We start from the raw sequence: 24,368 nt of genomic DNA, 5'->3' as shown, positions 1-24,368 counted from the left end.
ACACAACTTTTTTTCTCTAGCACTTACAAATGGTAGAGTTAACATGTTTAATAGAGATGCCAAAGCATCTGCACTGCCAGGGCGCCTCTACTATTTAGTGGGCTTATGCTATTCTCCATACCATTGTATGTAGGTGATGGAAAGTGATCCTTTGCCACCTTTTGCTACATTGGGCACCATCGGTTTGCAATTATTGATGAATGCCTTTATCAGTGTTCACAAAAGATACTCTCAATTCACAGCTCAGAACCTGTAATTAATTCTTGTTCAGAATAGGGTTTATATGTATGTATGTATGTATCTATGTATGTATGTATGTATGTATGTATGTAGTTTAGGATTGTGCCCTTGAGAGTGACTTTTATGCCATAGCAGAAAAACACAAAGACTCATAAACCATGGAGAACAGAAGTTCATTAACATGGTAGTGATGTCCCATGTGACTGAATTGACAGCTTTAAAATTGATACTTACAGTGGTGAGGGAGAAAGAGGACAATGTTCAATTAGCCACATTGGATAAATCTAACCTATCAATGTATATGGTGCTAGAGGTTGGGGTCAGGAAACCTTTACACTGCATTGTATCAGAATAGTGGCTTATGGCCACCGAAGCAACAGGGCCATGTTAAGAATTGTAAGCGATATTCAATCAACACTACAGCTAAGTCAATGCCTCGTCTGGGATGCTGAGGAAACCCCTTATTGATGTATTTTTATATCCAGTTCAGTACTCTGGATGACAAGCCTTGTATAACACCCCCCTCTTAGAATCCCCCTGACCCCACTGAGCCAAGAAGTAGGTTTGTTTTGCAAATTAAAAGGTTTATTTGAAAATGTAAACAATATATATATATATCACACTACTATAAATAAATTGATAATGGATATTACACTTGTGAATATGAGCAGTAGTCAGCAAGAGGTAACTTATGAATAGGAACAGAAGAATAAGGTGGGAAAGAATGCTTTATATGGTTCAAGGAAATGCAAGGTGGAATAAAATGCAGTACAGAAATAACTTGTTATGATTTTAGCTAAAGGTAATATGATCACTTTTTCTTTTGCCAATTCACCCCCCCCTATGCAATACAAGAAATGGAAGGAGAGCACACAGTCTTCAAAAATCCCAACAAATCACACTTTATAATGTAATACACAGTTCCAGTTCCCCCAGCAAGCTTTGAGAAAACAGGGATGAGTTTTAAACACAGGCGAATTACTTTAATGTGGTTTGCAAGGAAGTGAAAAGGTGCTAAAATTGCTTTTAATTCCCTCTAGAGGTTCAGCGTAGGTGATGGCTACTATATATTAGTCCAGGCTCACTTTAACAATACTCTATGAATGATTAGCAGATTGCAAACGAATTTTAGCAAAGAGAAGCAAAAAGCTGCTGATTTCTACAGATGAAGAAAACGGGCCATATCACAAATCGCGGTAAATTTCGCAAGTGCCTGTCTCGCGATTACGGAAAAAGTATAGGGAGTAGGAAGTCGGTTCTAGGTGTGTTGGAAAGCCTAGATTCTAAGCTTTCAGATGAAAGTTAAATCTCGTTCCTAGCAAACGGTTCCGGAGATACGGATGATTTAATAAAGGTAGATTTTCGCATTTAAAGTAAAACTGAAAATGACAGGTGACAGCTTGCAGCTGCAGAATTGACAGGTGACAGTTGTGCAGCTTTAAAAATGACAGATGACACGATTTCTAGGAGGCTGTTCTAATTAGGTTAAAATAGCTTGAATTAGATTATTTTAACTAAGAGATTGGGTTCTGCACAGTTCTGGCGGATACACACTCCTAATTCTGAAATGAATGGGCCTCATCACGGATCTGGTCAACTGGACTGGACTTCGGTTCTCTCTGCTCAGTGGGTCAATCAGGCACCGGTTCTGCTCACAGCGGTCTGGGTCTCTCTGGATCTCTGGTCTGGTCTCTGGCAATTGTTCTTGGCAAAGAATTCAAACAGCTCGCCCGGCTGTGGAATAGTTTGCAACTGATTTTAAGGATGCTGAGGCCTGCTGAGAAGAGTTCTCAGTTTGTGGGTTTAGGCCCTTGCTTTAAGTTCTGAAGTAAAGTTCTGGTCTTTGGAGATTGATGGATGTGAAGTCTGGAGTCTCCCGGCAGAGCGCCCCGCAGAAAATGGAATTGAATGTCTACCTGTCCCAGCAGTCTCTTTTTATGTGTTTTAAAAAGTGGGTGGAGAGGCTAGCATCCCTAAGCCTGCCCCTCTCTTGATTTGATAGGTCAATAGATTCTTTGGTCCTTGATTTGGGGAGGGATAGTGTGTCAGAGTGATGTCATTTTTATGACCTGCAGAAATGACACTCCCCTGGTCAATGTGCACACAAATCTATTCCTGATCCAAATACATATTTCCCAGGTACACAGTTGTTTGACATCACATACACACATCATATATTACTAAAGATAGCCCCTGTCCTGACTCTGGCGTTTCTAGGAGCTTGCATTCAAAAATGGCAACTTATTTTCGATTTCAGTGGGTTTTGCAACATTGGTTTTTCATCAAAAATTATACAAAGGTACATTTCCCTTCCACATATATCCCAGTAACTTTCCATGTCTCTAGCTTAAACACATTGTCTACAATAATCATAATTAGCGGGGTTTTGCCCCAGAACATGGTACAAATTGGAGTTTGGACTCATATCGTGAGGGCATTTTTCAAACTAAGACTCTCAAAGTTGTACATTCCTGTCATTTGGTTACAATAAATTATCACTGTTTCTATAAAATATATATTTGTTGCAATTCAACCCCCCAAGTGTTTGGGTCCGCCTCGAGAAGTCTGGGTGGGTCAGTGATCACATGTCTCTCCTTGCTGGCAGAGGGCTGTTGACAGGAAACACTCAAAATTAACATACCCCATTCAACAGAAAGAGCCTTTTGTGTGGGCTCCAGCAGGCTGCCTGGAAGTCTCTCCTCAATCAATCAACAGGGTCATGTGATATCCTGCCTCCTAGTGTGGTAATCTCTGAGGTGTTAAGGTTTCCCAGCCTCTTGGCCTCTGGGAATAGCAGGTGGCTAGATTTTCAATTAACCAACAAGCTTTGAAGTCCCTGCCCCTCTTGCAACTCCTAAATACAGTTTCCCTGTCAGAGTTTAGACCGTTAGCGCCACCTTGTGGAATTTGTCAGTACTGCATCCATTTTTGAGTTGTCTTGAATTACTGCATTTCAATAGAGTGGTCTTTTGCTTGATAGTATAGGGCCCTTGCTTAACATTGTTTTGATGGCATCCTTACAGTAGAGTGGTGATGTGGAACCCCCCACAAGAAGGTTGTATCTTTGGAGTGGTCTCGTGCCAACTGCGCAGTTCTCCTATTCTGGCGTGAATGTGGGCGGCGATAGCTCATCCCCACATCCACCCAGTCAATTGATTTAGTTTGTTCTGGGATAGAATAATGGGCGGCGACAGCTCATCCCCACATCTACCCAGTCTATTGATTCAACATGGGTCAAAACCCTTGACAGAATGTATCAAAATAAATTTGCAATATAATATATGCTTCTTACCTGGTCGGGGTGCAGTTACGTTTTGCCTTTAGAGCAACTCTGGGCTCTTCCCGGAATTTAACATTTATTAAAGGACTCTGGTATAAGCAAGAGTTGGGTAGCTCCAGTTGACTCTTGCTGTTAAGCAGTTATTATGTAAGATGCCCATTCATTGGTGCAATGTTATATGGGTGGGTAGAGCCTGAAGCTTGTGTTAACATCTTCCAGGAAAGAGATGCGTGACTACTTGGGATGCAACATCAGCACAAGTTACTCTTGATTGCTAGTTGCAAGCCTCATAAACATAATTATCATAAAAATGGGCATAGAGGCTGAGTCGTACAACATCTAAGGAAAAGTTCTTGGCCATTGAGGGGGTATTCAACTTTGAAAGCCTGGCTTTTCTAGCGAACATTGGTTGCCTTGGAGGGATCAAACTATGGCTCAGCCAGTTCTCTTAACTTTTTTTATGTTTATGTATTTAGTGTGTGTATATATAGTGTTTACACTTAGAAACAACATCATTCACTGTAATAGAGCCTGCATTTTATAGCAAGCATGATACGATGTACATTACTTTTGGGGAGAACCATAACATCAGCCAAATAAATATTCCATAAAGTCCATGTATCTTCTTCGACCATTCTTCTCAGTGCGTCACGTCTATTTCTTGTGACGTCATCAACCTCTTTTTTTCTTATCTTCATATTCCTTCAGAGACCTCCTCCAAGAGATTGTCATCTCTGCGAGGGTACATCACATAAGGTCTTCTCAACGGATATCTTGTCTCAAAGTCTGTTCGTGGAATAGGCATCATCACTGGCGTTGCGCACGTCACAATTTCCGGCTCCCAACATATAGGCAGAATGGGGACTTCCTGCAGTGGCATTCACCTGCTCCTCTACACTATAGATGAACAGATAAGGGATCAATTAATGATAAAATGTGTAATCACAAGGTGAGAGAGGTGTTGTGGCGTAAAGTTGGTAGTGGTGCAGACATTTTCCAAGACAGAGCAATAGAGATAGCAAAGATGGTGGAACACACTGACATGTATATTAATGAACTGGATGCTGAGGCAGTGACATTGACAGGGTCCAGTACAAACCAGGTTGAGCGAATGAAAATGCAGAAGGAACAAGGAGAAAAGGAAGAGGCAAAACCGAGCTTTACGAAAAAAAAGAGATGTAAAGCAGAAATCCCATGGAAAATTATTTTCTAAAAATACTTTTTCGCTGTTTGATGTAGATCATTTGGCCAATGATAAACAGTGTTTTGCTCAACATATAGTTTGTAGGGAATGTGGAAAGAATGGACATTTGGCCCGTTGTTGGACAGTGGGGCGGATTATATGCTCAAAAATATGAAAACATGGAGGGCAAAATGTAATTGTTGTGATTTGCAAAGGGCTACTCTGATGGGACATGCATATGGAGAGGTGCCTATTGATATTGTGGGTGAGTTTTTAGCACAATTTGGATACAGAGGATGCAGTGCAATGGGCATGGTGGGGGTCACGAGCAAAGATGGGCATTTGTCTTGGGATACACAGGCGGATTTGGGACTAAGATTGGATCCCGATCATCCATCACAGGTAGTAGTTGTTCAGAAAGGAACTGAATGAGTGAATGAGGTAAGGAATGGTGAGCTGGATGTGACACTGTGGTATCCGAGTGTATTCGAGCAGGGGGCTGGTTGTTTGAAGGGATTTCTACATCTCATAAAGTTGAAGCCGGGAGCAGTGCCCATTAGGGCTAAGGCTACGACAATACCATTGGCATTACAGGCAGACATAGAAGGAGAGCTCAAACGAATGATGGGTGAGGGTATCATAGGGGAGGCTGAGGCCACCCCGTGTATAAGCTCCATTGTGGCGGTTCGTAAACCAAAAGGGAGTGTGAGTTTGTGCATAGATCTCAGGGCACTCAACATGTGTGTAATAACAGGCAGGTTTCTTTTGCCAATAATTGGTGAGTTGCTGGCAGGGATTACAGGTGCAGGAGTGTTTTCTATGATAGATGATCTGAAGGTGACATACCACCAGGTGAGAATGCACCCTTTGTCAAGGGAAATTACATCATTTATAACACCTTTTGGTTTATATTGGTGGAGGAGAATGCCATTTGGCTTAATATCAGCTTCCAGTGTGTTTCACAGGGTAATGAGTACATTATTCAAGGGTGTTGATGGAGTTTGTTGTTATCAAAATGACATTCTGATATGGGGACAGGATTTGGGTGAGCATGATGCCAGGTTAAGGGAGGTGTTGCAAAGGCTATCTGAAGCTGAGTAAGCAATGTCAGTGAATAAGTATAAACTCAAGTTGGTTAAGGTCCAGCATTTGGGGCATGAGTTGTCAGCACAAGGAATCAAGCCGGAGATGGCCATTGTAGAGGCAATAAAGGAATAAAACCACCAAAGGATAAAGCATAATTATCTTCCTATTTGGGGCTTGTTGAATTTTATGGAAAATTCATAAAACATTTGGCAGAGAGAACCAAGACTATGAGAGTACTGGTGAAATGTGGTGTGAGGTTCACATGGAGTGAGGAGGAGTATCAAAAGAAATTTCAATTCCTCTGCCTTGTCTACAAATATCTCCATGACCTCGCCCCCCCATATCTTTCCTCCATCCTCTCATTCTACTCTCCGTCCCCCCCTCTTCACTCAGCTGACCTATACCTTCTCACTGTACCCCCAGTCCCTTGTGCCTTCTCATGCTTTTGCTCCTTCCAACTCTTGGCCCCACCCTCCACTGGAACTCCCTACCTCTCCCTATCTGTTCCACCCTCACCTACCCATTTTTCCGCTCCTCCCTGAAAGCCCTTCTTCTCCACTCCCCCGACTCTCCTTCCCTCCCTCTCCCCCCATACCTCTGCCCCCTTCCCCTCCCTCCCTCCCCCTCCTCCTGATGACCATATTGGATGCTGTAACCATCCAAGGGCATTAAGACCTCTGGGATCTTCCCCCCTCCCCTTCTGCCTCCCTCCCCCCCTCCCTCGAGCAAATTGTTCTGTATACTGTAACACTGGTTTGTTTCAAGTTTGTAAAGATGCTTCTGTCTTTTTTGTACTGTTGTTATGGTGTAAAGCGTTTTGGAGTAAAGCGCTATATAAACTCAATAAACATAAATATTAACATAAATGAAATTCAAGGACATATGGATGAGTCTGTCTCGTGCTCTTATTCTAAAGGGGTTCAATGAAGACCGGGAAGTGCATTTATATGGAATCGGCCAAAATGACTAAGTTGAAAAACCTGAATGCGTGATTTGGCCGAATTTCGGTCGTTCGAAAATTCCGAACGACCGAAAAGTTCGACCAAATCACGCATTCAGTACTGGGGGCTGCAGGGGTGTCTCCTGCACCCTTACTCGCTATATTTTGAGCAGGGGTTGTAGGCGCCGCCATCCAAAAAAAATAAAAGGACTGAAGCGGTGTCCCCGCACCCTTGCTCACTACATTGTGAAAGGGTGTTGCAGGGGTGTCCCCTGCAGCCGTCCCCCAAAAAAAAGAAAACAAAAGGAAAGGGCCCTATGGCGGCGGTTCCCAATCACGGACATGAAAGGGAACAGGCGTCACAGGGACACGGTGAGTTGGCGGCGGCCGCAAGGTAAGTAGTGGCATGGGGGTGGGTGTGGGGTCTGTGGGTGGGCAGGGGCCAAGTCAGAAATCTCAGGGAAGAGAAGACCGAAAATTATTTCAGAAAAATAATCTTTGGTCTTTTCCCCCTCGAACACTTCTACCTCAGTCTTTCAACCTTTATCCCATTTATACACCGATGCAAATGAAAGTGGTCTGGGATGAGCGTTACTGCAACAAAGAGGGAGTGATATGCAAACAGTGGCATTTGCCTCACGAACTCTCAAGGATGCAGAACAACAGTATTCCGTAGTGGGAAGAGAGGCTCTTGCATGCATCTGGAGAGAAGAAAACTTTAAATATTTTGTGTGGGGAAGAAAGTTATTTATTGTGACAGCTAACAGCCTTTGTTGGGTATTTTCAACAGTAATGGCTTGGATGATGTGTCAAGGATTGTTAGGTGGATTACAGCCAAGGATTGTTTTTTGTGGTACGACATATTAATGGTGATTTCAACATGATGGAAGATGCATTATTGCATAATGCCATTGAGGAGAAAGAAGAAGATATCATATGTTTGAAGGAGAGGTATTCACGAATTGTGAGGTTGGCAATGAAGAGAACTGGCGATCACAATGCGCAGAGGACGAGCTTTATCAAAGTGTTATAAAGTATGTACAAAAAGCATGGCCGGTAGAGGAGCTGGAGGACGTGCTGAAAGGATACAAGAGAATAAAAAATTAATTGAGTGTGGATAAGGGAGTGTTGATAAAAGGAGATTGGATGGTGGTACCAGAAGGTTTTAGGGAAGACGTGCTGAAGATTGCTCATGAAGGGCATTTGGAGATTTGCAAGACAAAGGGGTTTATTTACCGGGAATATTGGTGACTGTGAATGAATGGTAATATTGCGAGGCTGTTGAAAGAGTGTGAAAAGGTGTAGCAACAGTGATAAAGTTCTGATCGCCAGGGTGCTACCAATGAATGATTCTGGTGGATCCACCAAGTTCGGTGTGAGATGTGGTGGCTGTGGACATTTTGGGCCCCATTGTGCTAAAAGGATGTCAAAATACCTATGTAATTGTAGCGGTGGACATGTTATCAAAGTGACCTGAGGTTTGTGTGGTGAAGGATATCAGTGCTTGCAGGGTCATACCATTTTTGGAATCAGTATATTGAAGGGAAGGTTTCCCCCAGAAGAATTGTGTCTAGTAAAGAGCTGCAATTTGTGGCTAAGGAAATAGCAGAGTTTCTGAAGGAGAATGAAGTGCAGCATGCAATGACAGTGTTATACATTCCCAACAGGAATACAGTGGTGGAGAGATTCAATAGAACATGAATGTATGTGATAAGAATTGCTATTGCGACAGGAGTTGATTGGGTGCATTCAGTGATGGAGAGAGTGGCACCACATCAGGTTACCGGGGTATCACCTTTTGAGGTTTTGAGAAGGAGGCCTCCTAACTCAAAGTTACATCCTGGATGGATGAATAAATATAAGAGTGAAGGGTGCATTGTTTTAGATGATGTAGTAAGGAGAAGAGTTATGGATGGGCAAATAAAATCCAAGGAGAGGAATGATGTAAACATTTTCACCAGAGAAAGGGTTATGCCAAAAAGTACCACGGTAAAGTTGAGGCTTGGAAGGAGAGTGTAGAAGGGTCTCATAAAATATTTGAGACCTTTGAATGTGGAGGGGGATTTGGGAAACCCTGTAAGGTTGAACAATGGTGATAAATGGTGTAAGGACAGAGTGGCAGTGTTACATAGATTTGGCAGTGAGCAGGATGAGAGGAGGACTATATGTTTGCGTGAGTAAGGGAAGGGTGTGTGTTATATGTGATGTGACATATTACAGTGGTAGTTGATTACATTCTTAACATAAATGTTTACCTTCTTATTTACTGTTATGTTCATAGTTATGGAAGGAATATAGTTCTAGAGACTTAGGGCCTCATTACGAGTTGGGTGATATTCCGGCAGTAAATTCGCTAGCTTACCACCCAACAGAATTACCGTAACTGTCACTTGGTCCAGCGGAATTACCACCAGATTACAAGTGGCGGTTGCAGAGTTAATTCCCATTTTTAAAGAGTCCATTGGACTCTATGGAGCCTTTTTTGCGGAATGATCATTGGTGGAATTACTTCTGTGGGAATTCCTCTGAATTTGCCAATTTGTGGCGGAAAGCAGGAGGATTAATACCCCACAACAGGGCCATACTCGTAGTATGGCGGTGTGGGAAAAGTGGCTTCAATTCTGTGACCGCCAATTTTTTCCGGCGTTGCCATTCTTGGAATGAGGCCCTATTAGTGTCCTCAATGTGAGAACCAGAAGGTGTCTCCCCGACTAGTCCCCGGGATCTGTCATCCAGGTGGCCAGGTGTATTAGTATGGGCCCTTTTTTTTATTTCAACAAGACTCCACTAGGACTGTGTTATCTTTTTACTTTGATGGTTGTTGCTTGCTCCCATCGCTAGATTTAGGGTTAGAGAGGTGTTCATCCAACCAATTGAAGTTCAATAGACACCCTTGAACTGTGATCACTTGTGTCTGTCTTCATTGTTTGATACCATGCCTTCCTTAAACCAAGCACAGTGGAAAAGAATGTTATGATTAGAAAAGGAGATGAGCAGTTTGAAGAGACTGCAGGTGGCTTGGGGCTGCTTTAACATTTGCTTTTAAATGAAAAGAAAAATATAGAAGCTTAAATGATCCCTACCGTGTGAGCCTCCTACTTAATATCTTTCTGCCTGTAGTTTCTCCAGCAATGATCTGGAGCGTCATGGTTTATGGTGCAAAGTCTCTTGGGTGTTTGGTACCGCCCGATTCGAATTTCCATTCGGGTTTTAGCTGGATGGGAGCAGAAGTAGGTGCTTTTCTTGTGTGTATCTCTTCCCATGTTTGTGGCTCAACGGTTTCCCATAGTTCATCCTCCCATCCCATGAAAAGGAGTGGCGTTCCGAAATGCTATGGGTGTTTACAATTTCATATAGATCAAGGGTCATGCCTTTAGAGCTCAAGGGAAGCTAGTGACATCGGCATTCTCGACATAGCCTCTTTGTTTTCTGGGTTGAGAAGCAAATGTCATGTTTGTAGTCAGAAGACGGATTTGTTTTGTTCACAGGAGGCGATATTACCATTAGTTAACATGTCCCCACTGTGATGAATTCGGTGGAGGCATCACTGCCCCCTCGCCTGCCCCCCCCCGGCGGAAGCCTCATGTGGCCAGGGGACGGCAGCCGCTACCAGATCCTGACCCTGGGGGGCGGCACTATGAGGCAGGATCACATCAGAGGAGACCGCCTCCAGGGAGATGCCATGACTCCATCGGGTGAGACATGTATCCCCCATTTTCCCTTTGAGAATAACCTCCCCATGTCTGAAACCCTCTCAGCTTATTGCTATGTTTCCACTCCTTTCTGTGAGGAATCCACAGTCTCCTCCCAGGTGGCTAGGGGAAGGCAGTCACTACCTGATCCTAACCCTGGGGATGGTATTACCCGGGAGGATCACCTGGGAGGAGAAGGGCCCCAAGGGAATAGGATGACTCTTTTAGGAGAGAGAAAGCAGAGAACAAACAGGTCGACTACCCCCTTCTTTGTGTCCCTAAGTGTCTACAAGGCAGTTAATTGACAATCTATTCATGCAATAGATTATTTAGTACAGAGCTCTTATATATAAGCATCCAGTTTTTATTCAATTTAATATATTTCCAAAAAACCTTTAAAACGATCTTACAAAATAGTGTACAATTCTACAAAAAAATCAGAATACACATTTACTAAATTAATTCTCGTGTATTTTCAAACAAAAACCTAGTGTAACATCAATCAATAAACATCAATGAAAAAAACCATAATAAAAAACAAAGCCATTCTTTTTGGGACAAATACTTTTTAAAGTTGTGGAAATAAAGATCAACCATCAGTATCTATGATATCTCCCTCGTAAATTAATAATTAATACATCCGTTGACAAGAAGACGCTGTTTATTCCTTTGTTTGTTCTGTACAGTCTCTCTGTATTACTACGTAACGTTTTTTAGGGTGTAGTTCAATATTCTGACTCCTATAGAACAACCCATAGGGTATAATTGTAGATGGAGAAAAAAAGGAAAATTCAATGAACATTTCCTTTTACTTTGTTGACATATGTTTCGTCCGTCTAGACTCATACAATGCACTCTCGAATGCTGTTGGTCTAGTGAGTATGGGCCGTCTTCAGGACAAGGAAACTGATTTTACAAGAATACTATTCTTCCCAAATGCAATGCTTCTATGCTTTCGATCTACAACAAAGATCAAAAGTGTTTGTTTAAATTAAAATTCACTTTTGCTGAGTGTTCATATTTTAAGAGCAATGTCTGCAGTATTTGTTTAATATACCACCACAATTACTGAACTGTATTTCACTATAATTGCTTGGAGACGTTAAGAAAAAAATCCATCTGGCAACTTGATAGGTTTATGGTCCAGATTTTCGGGTATTGCAGATTACCTATGGATATACATTACTTTTGTCAATTCTTCTCTCTTAGCATTTTATATTGAACAGTATTCTAATAAAATTAAGATTCAAATACCTTTTGTTTCTTCTTTTTTGTTATTTCAGTCTGCCGGATGACAGACTTTATATGATTGTTTGCTTCATAATCATTTTCTTCATGGCAGTTCTCACTTATACTGTCCAAATTTATCTTTCCAAAGCTCTTTGGAGGCCGCTCAAAATGCGACCCACATTTTCTATTTCAGTGAAACAAAAAGAATTTGGTTTTAGTCAAATATTTATTTTCTCCTCAGTCAAAACTTGTCAAAATTGTAATTGACATAAGTGTACTGAATGTACTATGAGCTGTGCCCTACTACGTGCTCAACCGAGCAGCCGTGAGTCCTTGTGTTCCCCTTATTGTATCATTGTTATCACATCCTGTCTCTACAGTCTACCATATCAATGCGAGTGAAAAAAGTGTTCACCCCGTTGAAGCATTCCTAGGGTGCGCGGAATTCACACCCCGAGCGTCACTACTCTCCTAATTAGTCCAATTTGGTGACATCAGGTAGTTACTTGGACATAGAAACGTGCAGAATGACAGCTTCTATATCTGTATTTTTGGGCAGCTGCATGTTAGCTTACCTGTTGGGTGTGCTGTTTCTCTTTTTCTCTCTTTTTCTCTTGCGTCTCCTCTAGGATGCCGTACCCGCGTTACTGCGTGTATTTACCTACGGCTTCACAACGTCAATACATGTGATCACGGATCATGTGATTTTGGTGTTAGTGATGGGGGCGTAATCGTCGCGTTTTAGGAACAGCATATTTTTTCCGCCTATTGTAGTTCTAAAGACATTTAGAGTAATTATAAGTCCATTTTATAAAAAGCTTCATTATAGAAGTCGCTGACCAAAATAATCTGCACTAATGTTGCAAGACATATTTTAAAAGCATATTCTGTTAGGAGCGATACAATGTTTGTCTTCCTCAGAGGAAGAGATTTCAGTGATGCCAGAATATGTAATGTCTTGTTGTCGGAGTGGGGTTTCCTTTCCCAAAGTTATACAAAGCTATCCGTGGGTGTGAAAACTGTCATGAACAATCATCTATAAGGAGTAAGGCCCCCTTCACAAAGTTTCCCACATTTATAGTGGTATAACCTATTGTGGTCAACGGGAGAATGATAAATGGGGACATCAGAACATTAACATCTTATGTTCTGATAAAGTGAACTCTCCTTTAAACTGAACCAATCATTTACTCCTTTTAAAATTCCTTTTGAAGATGTAATTAATAATAAAAGTGAAGTAGGTCAATTTAAAAATAATGTTCAGAAAGAAAATCTTTCATTTTAACATTGAGGATTTCAAGTCCCACCATGCCCAGAGTACAGGGACGAGGAAGAGGGATGTAGAGGCACTAGACTGCACGGTGCAGTCTAGTGATTCTAATGACCCACCCCTGAGAGGGGCTGTTAAGCGTATAAGGCCTCCTCGGGTGCAGGCCATTAGGAGTGGTAGAAGATCGAGTGACTGCAGCGACTCCACATTATAGTGTCAGCAGAGAAGCCGGAGCTACAGCTGTTTGCAGAGCGGATGATGGTCCTGAGAGAGTCTCCAATTTGAATGGCCTTGCATGCAGGGGTTGCGCGGCGATAAGCATTATTGAGAAGAGCTTTCCCCCCTTTGATGGCCTGAAGTACAGAGGTTGCGTGGTGGGAAGCGTTAGTCTGAAAAGCTTTCCCCATTGTAAATGGTACTCCGGTGTCAGGTGAGCGCCGGAGTGTCCTTGGCGTGAGGAACACTAATTTCCCGACCGGTGCGGGCCACGGGAAGTGAAACGAAGCAGGTTGCCGTGTAAACGGAGGCCGATGAAGCAGAAGGTGCTGTTGCAGCAGAGCGAGTGGACGCTCATTCAGCAAATGGTGAGTTCACTAGTATTGTGTAACCCCGGAACGCTGCACAATCGCCTGCTGGTCATAAAAAATAACTTTGAATACCAAACTGATATAATGAAGTTAAACTGGCAGAGGAAGAGTAACTTTGAATAGCGAACTGTTGCAAAGAAGCTAAAGTGGTAGATTAAGAACTTTCTGAACAGACAAGAAGGTTATAATAACATTTATAAATGTGGAAACAATTGGCAAAGCCAAGAGAGAGCAATCCCAAAAGAAGTTGACAATAACCAGTATTGCCAAAGCCAAAAGAGTGTAATACTAAAACAAGCTACCAAGAACCAACATTGCCAACGTCACAAGAAGTCAATTCAGAAGCAAGTTCATAATAACAATAGTGGCAGGAGAGCAGCCTTCCTGATAGAAATCATTCAGGAGGAGAGGAGCATAACCGCATTGCATGTGGCGATCACAAAAGTTAAACAAAAAGCACCAATGTGTACCATGTCTTCACTGAAGAAGCAGTTCATACTGATGTTGTTGGATGTCAAAATACTTCACTAAACATTTTGAAGTAAACTTTACCACAGAGGTACTTGTAGTAGTGCTAGGAGCTTTTAGCCCTGGCAGGCGAGTATACCAGGGCAGCGACGTTGTAGTGATAGTCCTGGCAGGTGAGTGGACTAGGAAGAAATCATTGAAGTACTATGTTGTGGTTGTTTGTATTGTATTGTTTATTTATTTATAGAGCGCACCTGGCCGTTAAGCAACTGGGCGCTTGCAAAAAATAAAATCTTAAGTTACAGGTACATAAATATGTTACATTTCGTATGTTACAGGATCATATATCAAGCATTTCTTATGTTACAATGTCAGATGACTTACATGTAGGATATAATACAGTTTCAAGTATTTTACAATAAATCAACAGAGTTTTAGGTACAGTTGAGGCATTTAGCAGTCATTGGTGTGAAGCCAGAGTTTGACGTTAGCTTTAAACACATGGAAGGAAGGGGTGGCTCTGAAGGTTGTGAAGAAGAAGAAGTGGCAAGATCACGAAAGTATTTGTTGAACTGTTTTGGAATTATCCTGATAAAACATTGCTGTTAATACAGATGAATTGTGGAAGAGTTTTGGTTTCCTAAGAAGTTGTGTTGAACTCTTTACTAAAAGTGGAGAGCTAACGATTTGCCATTTATGTTGAACTGTTGGTTAAAGTCCAAGTGAGAGACTTTTGGAACAAGAAGTACTTTATCAACAGAACTTTGTTACAAAACAGAACTTTCCTATTTTGAACTGTTGGTTGAAAATCCTGCTTTGAATTTTGGGAAAGGAATCTCACCCAGGCTACAGGTGAAACAATTATTAGATTTATGTTGGACATAGATGTTATTTCGATTATATTTGAATTGCCATATATTTCCTTTATATGTTTGTTGTATGTACAAGTGTGAGTGATATATTCCTTTTCTTAGAGTGTTTCATTTAGTTCATTTTGAAATCCTCTTCAGGGTAGGCATAGTGGGGCGTTTCTCAAGCCCTTTTGAGTTAATAAAATTACATTTTATGAAAATCCTTTACCAAGTTGACCGCCTCATATTTCTGACCCCTCACATTCCCCCTTGAAGAACAGGGAACCCCCTTTAATCAAGTCTGTGAACCAACCTTGGCAATCTGTTGGAATCACCTTTTTCAATTCCACTTTTCAGTCCATCAGAAATGACTTCTCATAAAAACCTTTTAAAAATGCTCATCCAAGTTCCATAACTCAATCATATACTATGTACTTCTGTTCCCAGAATTCACGAGTTACTGAGATGAAGAAGAGGAGGGATCTAGCAATGTGGAGCAAGAGAGACTGCAAACCTGCAAAGTGAGCGCTCTAGTGTTTCCCGGCACACACCTCTGGCCAGGAAATGTAAGCAGTGTAAGCAGCCCAAACAGAAATTCGAAGGCAGGTGCTGTGGTGACTGGCGAGAGAGAGTTGTAACCCTCTGCACTTAGCGGAGGGTCCAGAAGCCAGAACTGGTTGGGGGATCGAGGCAGCACACTACGGGTAGAAGAAGGAACTGCTAAGGCAAAGGATGCTGTGAGAACACCAGGAAACAGTGAAGAACTCCTGGTCTTTCACAGAAGGTGAAGAGCAGAATTCTGCTTACAGGAGCTGTGAGAGCAGCAGGCGTGCTGAGTGGAAGCCGGGGGGAACCGTTGAACAAAAGAAAGCAGGCCGTGAGAAGGAAGCAGAAGGAAATCCTTCGCCGCCTGACTGCGAGAGAAGATACCAGCACCTACAGAAACCTCCTGAGAGCAACAGGGACACGTGGTTGTACCAGCGAGCATGATTGCAAACAATTGAAAGTGACATACCTAAGAGAGAGCAATAAGAGAGAGCAAAGAAATGAACATAGTGACGCACAGAAAATAAGTCAAAAATAAACCCTTTGCTTATGTGTAAATGTACACAGTGCCAATACAAAGATAACAGAAGGATGATAATATATAAGGCAGATACATTATCCAACATCATATACAAGCAGCTTTTGGAGTGGGAAGAAAACCATAGTAAGCGAACGTTCTGTCAGAGGAAAGTTTCTGGACATTGGAAGTCCTGCCAGGAGAGTACAACAGGCAATCTCAAGTATGTGAAGCAGAAGTCCTGGCAGGGGAGTACCCCAGGCAATCTCAAGTGGGGGAAGCAGACGTCCTGGCAGAAGAGTACACCAAGCAATCTCAAGTGTGTGAAGCAGAAGTCCTGTCAGGAGAGTTCACCAGGCAATCTCAAGTGTGTGAAGCAGATGTCCTGTCAGGAGAGTACAACAGGCAATTTCAAGTGTGTTCAATGAAAGTCCTGGAAGGGGAGTATACCGGGCAGTTGAAAAGGACTGTGTAGAACAAGTTTGTGTGTGCAAGTGTTGCACTTGGCCACGCGAGGCCCAAATAACTTTGCTGAAGAGAAATTACATTTGTAGAGTCAAACAGTTGGTGTACAAGTGTTATCCTCAGTCAAGAAGGGCCAATATAACTTTTGTGGATAAAACACCAAGGAATAAAGAAGAATCCAGGCGAAGGGAACTTCCCTCTGGAACCAAGGAGTTCATCCTTGAAAGAAACTTTTGTTTAAGTAATATTTCCTTATGAACAGTTTCTCCAAACCAATCGAGGTTAAAGCCAATCCCCTTGTTTGCCTTAGAGTTAAGTTTGTAGTGTGAGGGTCAGAATAGAACGCTGGACACAGGTCAGTTTTGATTTTGACATCCTGTGTCATGGCTCCTTTGATTCTTGCGCAGAGGTAGCACGAGCACATGCCTCACTGTAAGGTCTTGGCATTTGCACTCCAGAAGTACACAGAGCACTGCAACCCATCGGAGAAAGAGGGTTAGGGTCCACTGGAATGGATGAGTATGGGGAGTTACGGTAACCGGAAAGAGGTCTTGGGAGAGGTTATGGATGGGTATGGGGGAATTAGGGGAAAGGCTCCTTCACTCCTTCTTTGCCTCTATGCTGTGGAGGCTGCTGACACTTCTTGTCTCTGTGCCTTAGGCTGCATACATTCACACGCAATTCACTATATTGCACTAAGTGCCTACACATGCATTATACAAACAAGTAGCTGGGAAATAAACTTTGCATTACCTCATGCAAGATACATTGGTGTTCTAATACTTGCATTACCTCATACAGATTACATCAGTCTGCTGAGAAACCAGGTATCAAGAAATTGCATTACCTCATACTGATTATATTGATGTGCTGTGATACCTTGTGCCAAATACTTTTCATTACTCCATGCGAGGTTCATTGGTGTGCTAGGTACTTAGCCTTGCATTACCTCATGCAAGGTACGTTGGAGTGCTGAGGGATCAAATAAACATATCACAACGAGCAGGAAGAAACTATTAAAGAAGTCATATTTTAGGATAATTTCCTGTTGCCAGCCTCCCTGAAAGGGAACCCATGATGTGCAAAAGACACACACAGATAACATCTAGTCGGGAATATTTTGTTTTCAATCACCCATCTTACAGGCTGACAAAAAGAAGATCTTACTGCATTTCTGCTTCCATCATGGTTTTCTAGATTTTAAAATATTCCATCTGTTCTGTTCTAATATGCAATTGGTGTCATTCCTACAAAGTTTACTGACTCCTGAAACACATAACAATTTCCTATCACAATGACCTAATTTATGCTAATCAGTATGACTTTGCTATTTTCCAAATGTCACTAAACCACAAGATATATTTCACAACGTTAAAACTGAAAAATGCAGGTTTTCGAAATGACACATGCTCCAGACAACTGCGAACGTCACAGATTAAGTTGTCCAGTTTCTTATTGTCGAATCCCCCTTTATTATCTCTTTCGGACTCTATGCCAATTTTGTTTTGTGAGCAGCACCGTTGAAAACCATCTATTCTGTATTTGATGCTGCCGAATTGTGCACCTGTCTCGCTCAAGCCCCCACCTGCTCTCAGTCAACCTCTGCTTGGGCTTCTTATCTATTTGTCTGGGTTTGAATTCACACAACACCTAAGGCCTGCATTCATTTCTATGCATATTGGGCTATCCATTTTGGGAAAAACTGCTACCCTTTGCTTTTGGTATGGTCCTTCTGATATGTTTTACTAATGTCTATTGAATGTGTCTAATATTTATTATGTCAGCGGGAGTGTTCTATATTTTGCATGTTGTGTGCAATGCAAGCATTCCTTTGTTTTTATGTTGTTCTAGTTACATGTGTGCATTGTCAGCTATTTTCTAATATACTTGCCTAGAATAAGGGCAGGTTGGCTGCCTCAATGGACAAGGCTTCTGACTTTTACACTGTTAAACAAGAAGGCGGGATACATGCTCACCAAAGAGGTGGAGGATATATTCCTCTTCATTCCCCCCTATGGTCGATATATTCGACCACAGAATTGTTATTTACCCTACCCTACATGCAATGTACCTAAGCATTCCCATGTCAGTCACTCCCCTCAACTCAGTGCTCTATCTCAAATATTGGAGGTATCATGAAAGACACTCCTAAAGAACCAATAGTGTCTCCAATCATGTTATATTCTTCTACTCTATTGTATATGTATTCTTTTTTTCAAAGATGTAGCATTTTGTGCCCTCTTTAATTATTTGTGTTTATATATGTTTATATATGTAGGCCCAGAAAGAAAAATGATTTACTTCCATCTTGTTCCCACCCCTGTTATCAAATGAAATGAAATGTTAATTTACATGCACAGTGAGTGACCCCACCACTATGTGAATCTGAAGACATTGTTAAACAACATTTATATATTTTATCCTGATGGCACCTACCAGCTAATTCATTCATTTTCTTCCTTTTCTACTCTTTTCCTCTTCTTTCTTGCAGGTTATTAAGTAGACATTTGTACACCCACCTTTTTTCTCTTCTCCACCCCACACCATTTCCTTTGTCCCTGTCCCATTTGCCAGCTGCTTGGAGTTCATTTCCTGGCCATCAGCTCACTTAACTTCTGATAGAACATCTCCCATTGGTTCTCTTTTCTTCACCATATCGAGTTCAAGGATCTTTCATCAGTCCATTATTGCTTTCTGGGCTGCTTTGCAGCAAGTTCAGGGACCCCTTAGTTAATTTAAGGGCCATACTTTAGGACGCATTGTCTTCTTGAGTAAAATAATCAGTGATGGCGGCATTGTCATAATTGGTGACATAAGAGGATTGTTTCTTCTTATTATTTCCTTCAATTCAGCAGCAATGGGCATCTGGCGGGGTCCTCTAAGCCCTTTTTTATGACAGTTGTGGCAGAGGTCACTTGAAGTGCAGGTGTTCTCTGTCCATTTGAAATATACAAAACTGGTTGAGTTTCTTGAAAAATAAGTGCATGTTATTATCAGCACTTCCTTCTAAAACATTAATATTACTACTTCAATGCTTCTATTTCTTTAAAGCACTCCTACCTCCTAAACACTTGATACTAAATTTCCTCTACTTTAATTTAATGACTGCTTCTCCTCCCTCTTGTGCATGCCTTAGTGTCACGTGTTTATCTCTGCTTATACCTGGGTGTGCTTGTAGGACCAAAAAGCACACACGTATGTTGTTTTACCCTCTCTTGCCACACCCTCTTCTTAAGTTCACACCCCATTTTGTCCTTCTTAGTCCTTCTTAGTGCTGTGCTGAGTTCAAATGCTTCTCTTAATTGAAAAAGGAACCCTTTCTCCTCTATTCTTGATAGAGCTCATTGTAAACTGCTGTGTCATTATTAAAACTACTGGGGTTAAATTGTCTCCCCTTTTTTGTAACCATAAAAATAAACAAAACATACAACAAGACAAAACCAACAAGGGTACAAAAAGAAAAGTCTTCTTCAGCCGCTCTTCTTCTTTCTTCTTGGAGCATCCATGGATAAAATATCATTCACTTCCTGTAGAAACCAAATGGAGGCTAAAGTCATTGGGCCTCATTACAAGTATGGCTGTAAGGCAACAACGGTGCTGGTATCGCTACCGACACCATTGCTACCGTACCGCCATAGTAGGTGTTCTGCTCGTGGGTGCCCTTGCAGGTACCTGTGCTACCACCCTCCCCATTCCCATTGAGCCCTATGGGGCCGAATAGGGATGGGGAGTCCTTATTACAGGCAGCCGTGAATGGGCAATTACGGGTCCGCCAAACTCGGCATGACCAGGTAAATTCCCATTAGCGGGTGCTGCAAAAAAATGGATACCGGCGGCAGCTGTGCCTGTACTACAGGCACGGCTACCGCCAACCTCGTAATGAGGCCCATTATACAGTAACCAAATACTCTGTACTTTCCTTTCAGTACTTTTTCTACTGTCTTTGCGCGTAGGGCATTAGCATTGCTGCTGTATATTTCCTTAATGTAATGATACTGGGGTAATTGTATGTTCATGGCCAGGTAGAACGCAATCTTATCTTTTTAAAGTAGAGGCAATGGTGCTCTATCCTTTTATCTTTTTTATGTAGATTTTTTTGGCAGGCCTGCTTTTAGCACACTTTGTTTTGCTGAAAATATTCTCTGTACTCTTCTTTTCTGTAGTCATTCTCCTGATGTCGCCAGACTGTGGTCTCTTCTTTCTTTATTGTGTTTATTCTGTTGAAATACAATTAACACTTATTGTTACCCTTCCTACCGTAATATGCCTTCCCATGACACTGAAAAGAAGCGTGTGTACTATTTAAATGCATGCAAGTGTGAAATATATGCATACAATGTTTTCCTACCACTTTATTTTCATGACCCATTATTTCTTTGTTCCCTTACTAAAACATAACATATATCAAACATAATTTCAATACGTTTCTTTGACATAATCATAAACGGGTTACTCCACCTTCTTACATCCAGGAGTCTTCTCTACCTTCTTCACTAGATATAGCCATACTTATGCATTTACTATACTTTATCTACACCTACTACACTCTACTTAGGAGACATATTATTAGTTTGAAACCACTGTATCCCTCACTATCTTTCCCTTGTACTCACCTGGTTCCACTTTCTTCTAATAATAATCAATGAGGAGATCCACACACTTTTTGTGTCCACAGGTACCTACCTTTTTTTTCTTTATTCATCTCCCTCTTTCATCCACTAGTATTTACCTTTTCTTATAATGTTTCTTCCAATTGTATCACTATACTCCACTAAGGCCATATATACATTCCTCCAGTGCTCCGAAAATTACACTTTTTTTATTTTATCTTTGACTGACATAAATCAACATGTATGTATACATATATATATATATACATATATATATATATATATATATCACCCTTCTTCGCACCTTGAACACGATGCAGTCTTGAGCCGCACTCCCAGAGTACTGTGCCAAAAATTGGAGTTAGTCCTTACGTTCTCACAGAGCTGACTGCAACATCTTATAAGTTAAAAAACATTTTTCTTCTTTATTAGTTATAAACGTTAAAAAATTCCATGTGGAAACCTCCAGCCCTTGCCCAGCAACACAGAGGCAAACCCCGGCGATGGCGCGTTTCGCTACGACTTGTAGCTTGATCACATGAATTCGGTTTGAACAGACACAGTATTTGAATCCTTCCCCTCTGACTAACATTAAAAAATAGAAGTAGGACTGCAGCCATTCATTTAGTACAAATGTCTACCCAGACCGCCCCCGCCATTTTGGAGTGGTTTCATTATTTAAAATACCATTGAGACTGAACAGTGAAATTGTTCGGTGCTCACCCATATGAGTATGTGCATACATAATTAATATCCTAATTAAGATACAAACATTTATCCTCTTAGTGATAAATTCTTACACATATTTGATCAAAATTCCAACTGATTGGGTATCCCCATCATGTCGTACAGCCCTAATTGCCGTTATAAGTATGTTTGAATTAATGTGATGCGAGACTCAACCGCATAACATTGGTCATGCAATATGGGATGCATAGTGCATTCGATGTATATTATTGCCGTTATAAGTGTGTTTAAATTAATGTGATGCGAGACTTAAGCGCATAACATTGGTTCTGCAATATGGGATGCGTTGTGCATTCGATGTATATTGCTACCAAGGTACTGCAAGGAGGTTCATTCAGCATACAAAAATTATGAACATGTCTTTAAAGTGCCTAGTGCTAATAAACTCGATGAGAGCCAATAATCTTAGAATTCATCCAACATGCAATGGCCACAATTGTCTTACAGTGACTTGTACTACTTGGCAAAAATAAAGGCAAGTAACATGATTAATGTCTCTCGTCTCATCAATACCTAATTGCAGAAAACCCACAACCACTTATACGTTTAGTAGAAGTTACATTACTTATATACACAGTGAATGACGACTTGAAGGGATTACTCACAGTTTCGATGGATAAAACCAATAATACCATTGTGCAATAAATCATTACCACTACTTTCGTCTTTAGGCGGGCAAGCCCTGGAGATAGATAACTATATATAAGGGGTTTGGTAACCTGTGTCTGTGCAATAATAAAAACAATCTCCCAATTGATGTCCATCCAGGGAGAAGTAAAACCCTCTCAAATAAGAGAATTCTAAGGGAAAAGGTAAACAAATCTTCAGTGAATGATCATTGTTCTAATTTTCACAGTTGAGTTTGGAGGCAGTGGAATAACCTTGTATGTTATTCACCCAAGAAAGTATAAAGTTCCTCATCAATGTTGTGTCCCAATGGGAACTTGCTCTCGAAATCGATAATATATCTTGTTTCTCGTTGTCTTAACAGTTTTTCTCTGTCACCTCCCCTGGGTCGAATCTTTACTTGATGTAACCCAATGAACGTGAGATCACATCATTTTCCTTCGTGTTTCTCCCAAAAGTGTTTTGCTACTGGGTATGCATAATCTTGATTTTTGATTGCTCTGATATGTTGCTGTATGCATATCTTTAGTTTGCACTTGGTACTCCCTATGTACCATTTGTTGCAGGTGCATTTAAGTGATACACAATATACTCTGAGTCGCAAGTTATTCTGTAGATGATGGAAATAGTTCTATTGAGTATGGGATGTAAATATGTGCTGCACTCTTCCGCATAGTGACATATCTTACATTTTCTGCATTTATAGAAACCATCCTTCCTACAACTTAACCAGGTAGGCTGAAGGGAAATGGTGTCAGGTGGCATAAAGCTACTCACTAATTTGTCTTTGATTGATTGACATCTCCGGAAGGCAAAATTGGGGTATTCACCTATTGATTGTCTCAGATCCGTGTCCACTACCAATGTGTTCCAATGTTTGCGTATGATGTCCTTGATGTGCTTGGCTGATTGTCCATACGTCAAAATCAGACGAGTTGTAACTTCTTTATCCATACTCGGTGTCCTATTGGTGCAATCCAGTAGTAATGTAGACCTCTCACATTTCCGTGCCTTCAGATAGGCTCTCTGGATGATTTGTTTGGGGTAGCACTGTTTTTTGAAACCCCATGCTGTAATTTTACTTTATTCATCATAGGAACTGAGTTCCGAACAGTTTCTTCGGAGATGGATAAACGCGCCATAAGGAATGCTCCAAATTAAATTTCGGCAGTGGGCACTGTTGGCATGTAATGGGGCATTTGCTCCTGTTGGTTTTCGGAACATTTTCGTCTTAATCTTCCCATCATCTATTTGGACCGTGACATCCAAGAACACAACTTCCTTTGGACTGTGGGTTTCAGTGAATTTAAGATTAAATTCATTGATGTTTAGATGTTCCACAAAATCCATCCAGTCCTTTGGTGTGCCCTTCCAGATGATGAATAGATCATCAATGTAGCGTTGCCACATGACCATCTTATTAGTGAACCTCTTGTTACTTTCTTTCGATGCCTCATATTTCCCCCAATACCCCATTGTAAGGTTTGCATACGAGGGGACAAAGGTCGTGCCCATCGCGGTACCTTGTTTTTGTCTGTAGTACCTTTGATTGAACAAGAAAACATTGTTGGTCAAACAGAGATGGATCATGGCCAAGATCATTTCTGAATGTTTGGAATAAGTTAAAGACCATGGGCCTCATTACGACCCTGGCGCTAATGGTTTAACGGCGCCGTAAAGAGCGTTGGCGCCGTTAAACCATTAGCGCCTGATTACAAGGTCCCTTCGCGGGTTGGAGGCTTTAACGCCTGCTTTTTGCAGGCATTAAAATCCACCCCTCTAAGGGACCTTTGAGCTAATTACGGCAACCGTAATTAACGGTGCCGTAATTAGCACCTTCCCCATCCCCATTATGCCCTATGGGGCAAAATGGGAATGGGGAAGGGCAAATGGTGAATGGGGAATTACCGCCCCCGCCAACCTTGTGATGGGGGCGGTAATTCCGCCATCCACCATGCCTGAGACCGGCATGGACCATGGTGCTAATAGCACCATGGTCCAGCGCCTGGGTCGTAATGAGGCCCCTTGT

At 41.5% G+C, this 24,368-nt stretch overlaps 1 long non-coding RNA gene across 1 annotated transcript in view; it reads right to left on the bottom strand.

Annotated features, from left to right (window-relative positions):
* Positions 1–3,274: 3,274 nt before the first annotated feature.
* The window catches only part of LOC138497919 (uncharacterized), a 78,159-nt gene continuing 57,065 nt past the window's right edge, over positions 3,275–24,368 (bottom strand). The window contains exon 3 of the long non-coding RNA XR_011278666.1: positions 3,275–4,417. This is a non-coding gene — a long non-coding RNA (uncharacterized lncRNA). The remainder of the gene's footprint in view (positions 4,418–24,368) is intronic.

This window comes from Ambystoma mexicanum, chromosome 5q, assembly GCF_040938575.1.
Source record: "Ambystoma mexicanum isolate Mex_15411 chromosome 5q, UKY_AmexF1_1, whole genome shotgun sequence".
NCBI classification, from domain to species: Eukaryota; Metazoa; Chordata; class Amphibia; order Caudata; family Ambystomatidae; genus Ambystoma; species Ambystoma mexicanum.
Note: the sequence above shows the minus strand (reverse complement) of the source record. Positions and strands in the feature narration are given on the sequence as shown.